Source organism: Lampris incognitus, chromosome 8 (genome assembly GCF_029633865.1).
Source record: "Lampris incognitus isolate fLamInc1 chromosome 8, fLamInc1.hap2, whole genome shotgun sequence".
Lineage (NCBI taxonomy): Eukaryota > Metazoa > Chordata > Actinopteri > Lampriformes > Lampridae > Lampris > Lampris incognitus.
The window spans coordinates 35,367,129-35,371,571 of record NC_079218.1 but is presented as its reverse complement, the minus strand read 5'-3'; the positions used below and the strand labels follow the sequence as shown (position 1 = coordinate 35,371,571).

The window sequence follows — 4,443 nt, the reverse complement described above, 5'->3', positions numbered from 1 at the left end:
GTAAGAGTTGTGGCCATGCGTATATATTACCTATGATGAAAGTAGTGTTATCTATCTTTAACTATCAAAATCCATCTTCCATCGATTGATGAGGAGTTCTCCAAAACATCACCTTTGAATTTCTGAAGAAGAATCATTACTCCTGCAGAGTGGTTGGGGCCATGACTGCAGTAAATCATACTTCCCCATTGAGATTGCCAATATTTCACATCTGAGTCACATGAGTGAGTCTCTTGAAGTTGTATAATGTCTCCATTGCTGCGTTTACATTGTCGAACATTTGCCTTCCTTTTAGTGTTATCACGAAATACCCCCTGTGTTAAGTGAGATTGCCTTTAAGGATTTGCATTTCAATATCACAAGACAAAAATAAAGGACGAGAAAAAATACATAGAAAAAAAGGATTTAAGTTTGAAGCTTTATAAAGCTGTAGCCTACCTGAGAATGAGGCAGTGGTAAACTAGTGTTATTGTAACCCACATAAATATAGTATGTTGTTGATATGTTATGATTGCTGCAGCTGCCCACTGCTCCTATACAATAGGATGGGTTAAATGCAGAGAACACATTCATTGTAAAAATAAAATTCGTTGTAAAGTGGCTTTCATTTAACTGGATTTGATTGAAAAGAGCGGATTCTTGGGCGGAGAAATACCCTCCCAATTTGGTAGATGGCGCTGTGTAAAACTGTACGCATAGTAGCTGTTCGTGGTAGGTAGAGCATGAGAGTGGCTCGGGGAGTCGGGGAGTTGGCTAGCTGTTAGTAAAGTGGCTAATGTAACAATGGCTGATGTGCAAGAGGAACAACCTGCTCCGAACAGTGTTAAGTATTTGTTTGAAAAACAATTTGAACGGAGAAGTTTGTCTGACAAGCTTATTGTGAAGCAGTTGGGTCCAGATCAGCCTGGGAACCTCAACATTCGGCTGCCCTCTGGTGATGGTGGCAAATCATACATCAGGAATTTTGCTAGCAACTGGTATGCACGGAAACCATGGTTCTGTGGATGTGACAGTGCTGTTTTTTTGCTTTCCGTGCTTACTTTTTTGAACCAGTGGCGCCCCCAGAAATTTTTCGTAGGGGTGGCCAAATGGGGCCACTAAAAATCTTGGGGTGGCACACCAAAACCAAAAGCCATGACTGAATTTCGGGAATTCTATGATGCTGTTGTAGTATACTGTATAGGCTAGTTGAAAACTCTCAATATGAGAGTTAAGAAAAATATACATTATTGATTTTAAATGAACAGCACCTAATGTAAAATATCAGATAGAAGCATATTATGCATAATCAGAAGCATATTCTGCATATGCGACTCGTGGCTGGGGGGGCCAGCGGGGGGGCCAGGGATAGTATCAGGGTGGCCGTGGCCACCCCTGGCCACCCCTTGAGGGCGCCACTGTTTTGAACGTCCACATCGGACAAGGCTTGGACTGAAACTGGAGTGAGCGATCTTAAGCATCTTTCTGAATTTTTTTTAAAAAACAAACAAACATGAAGACAGTAAGGCTCTTATGGGTAATGCCATGCAACTAGCCATGTTTGGGAGAACTAACATTGCTTCGCGACAGCTACAGGGTCGGCGTTGCTAAACACAATGAAGAGGTGGACAGGAATAGAGCTATACTTTCAAGGATTATTGACTGTGTCAAATTTTGTGGAGCATATGAACTTGGATTGCGTGGCCACGATGAGAGCGCTGACACTGCCAACCCTGGGATTTTTATCGGACTAGTGCTGCTGAATTGGACAGTGTTGAAACAACATTTGGAAACGGCAACCTTGTTTAAACGTACATCAAATATCATTCAGAATGAACTGCTGGATTGTATGTTGGCGATCATGCGTGAGTCATCATCGGCGGTCACTTGGGGTCGAGTATGACTGTCCTTCTTGGTCCTTGTGGGTCTTCAGGTGGGCGAAGAGGCTGATCATGGAACCGCATATTTTGGTGCAGTGTGGACAGGGGTGGGCAGTGGTAGTCGAGGGATTGGTTTGGGCCTTTTTGGTGGAAACGCCCTCCTTTCTGAGTCTGCGCTTGTCTTCTGCAGCATGGCAGAAATCATTATTATATAGTGCAGTTCCTTCCCGGACAAGTTTTCTCCAGGTCGCCCTTTTGGTGCTGTGTCCTCCCAGGTCTTAGGGTCTATGTGGCATTTTTTGAAGTTTGCTTGGATGCTATCCTTATACCTTTTCTTTTGACCTCCTATTTGTCTTTATTTCTGAAATGTATTAGACGTTTGGAAGCAGACTTGTGTATGTTCCTTTTTTATTTTATTTTTTTATTTACAAATTTTAATTTCTCGTTTTTCCCCTTATCCCACCCGATTAACCCAATGGCATATGGCCGGAACTCTTGTCGAATAACTCCCCTGGCTCACATTTCCACAGGAAGGAGATAGTCGTAACACCAGTTTCCTTCAAACTTTTTTTTTTCAAGCTCAACCGTTTATTGAAGTTACCAACATTCTGCTCATTTGTGACGTACGACTATTTGCATCAACAGGTATGCTTTTTTTTCTTTGATTTGATTCAGCATTAAGTGAGGACCCCACTGGTCACAGATCATTCCCACAGGCATAAAAATGTGGTGGACATATGAAAATTCATCATCCTCTGACCTTGATACTTACAAAAATAAATATAGGGGAGCCACAGTACAATGAGTCCATGTTACTATATATCCACACATATAAGTGCAATGTTTACACTACAGATATGACTAAACATAATAAGGGGTGATGAAGAAATCGCGAGAAGAGAAATAAAGACACTCCCGGCCCCACTGCTATGAAACGATTAAAGCAGAAACACGGTGATACTAAACAACTGGCCTGGATGCCTTTCTTTTAAGACTGGACAAATTAGCAATGAACAATGCTGGGATCAACTAACTTAATGTCCCCTCTTCACTTCATGTTAACCACAAAGTCCTCCCCCTTTTTGATGGAGCCTTTAAGTTCACCGATGGCATCAGCCACCAGCTTCTCCTCAAAGGCAGACAGCCTTCTCAACGCCGTTCTTCCCAAGGAGGAGAGGCATGGAGAAGTACTTGCACTCGGTCTCCTCTGACCGGACAAAGGCGCATTCCACTACACCCTCCTTTCCGTTCATGGCATCCAGGACGGAGAAGGTGAAACGGGCCCCAGCGTAGGCCATGGACAGTGTGGCGGAGCCGGCTCCAGCCTTGGCCTTCACCACTTCATTACCAGCCTCCTGGATTCTTCCGGTCAGAGCAGCCAGCTGGTCAGCAGGAAACTACTTTGGGTGTGCAGTGTGAGATGAGGGGGATGATGGTCTTTCCTGCATGACCTCCTGTTGCAGCTGCCATCAGGACAGGTAACATATAGCTAGCAGAAAGCACTATTAACGGGGACAAACTGATACACGGTAGTCACCGGATTTCTGGTCTTACCGGAATGCCAAGCAAGGGCAACCGGCCGTTTATTTATTGAGTAATCACCCGCCCCCCTCTGCACAGTGACGTCAGCATAAGGCCATTCAAGACAGACAGTGTTCATCGGTGTTCAACACCTCCGATCACAGGTACATTGACGCGTGCTGGGTTTCTAAGCCTTTGAGCTCTGCCACAAAAGTTTTCGCTCTGACAATATCAAGGGTCGTGACACCAAACACTTTGTTGGGGTTGTAGACGCCATGCCTCTTCATGACCTCTGATGTTATGGGGATGGTGGAGTTGACTGGGTTGGCTATAATGCAGATCATGGTGGCCACGATCGTTGCGTTGGTGTTGAAGCGATCATCGCGGGTCATGCCGGGTTTCCGGGGATGACAGCGACCTCACAGCCTTTCAGTGCGGCATCCAGCTGATCGGGACCCATGTGGCCGGTGACTTTGGCCCGAGTCTCGATGTGGCTTGACGTCGGCGGCCACCCCGGGAGTGTGGGCGATATTGTACAGAGAAAGGTGACTCACCAAGGGGCTGTTCTTCAGTAGCAGAGACAGCGGCTGGCCTATGCCGCCAGACGCACCTAGCACGGCCACTTTAGCGTCGCTTTTCGACGAGGTGGAAAAGCTCTTGGCGAGGCGGATGGTAGGTCTCACTGTTCGGGAAAACATATTGTCGGTTTGTTAGATTGGGTTTTTCTAATCTCACTTGCTCAAAAAACTCTTCCCTTTCTCTTTCCCTGTGACACAGTGTCCTCTAACCGAGAGCGTACCGGAAGACCTCCTGTTTCCTTCAAACTCATGTCGGCTGCTCTCAGTTTTACACGCTGAAGCCTCGCATGGATTGCATTGCCCTCAGGCCGCGAAGGAGACGTAGGGAGAATGCTTTCGGTTGCTTGGCTGCAGGCGCCAGGATGGGCCAGAGGGGTCGCTGGAGAACGACGAGTTCCCAAACACTACAACGATCTACACCCACTATCCTTCGGGTAAGGGTGGCCTAATGACTGCCTTACCCCGTGAACGCTCTGGTCGTGACC

General features: G+C 46.2%; 1 pseudogene; it reads right to left on the bottom strand.

Moving 5' to 3' along the window:
- Positions 1–2,907: 2,907 nt before the first annotated feature.
- On the bottom strand, positions 2,908–4,166 carry LOC130117266 (malate dehydrogenase, mitochondrial-like; annotated as a pseudogene).
- Between the last annotated feature and the right edge of the window lie 277 nt (positions 4,167–4,443).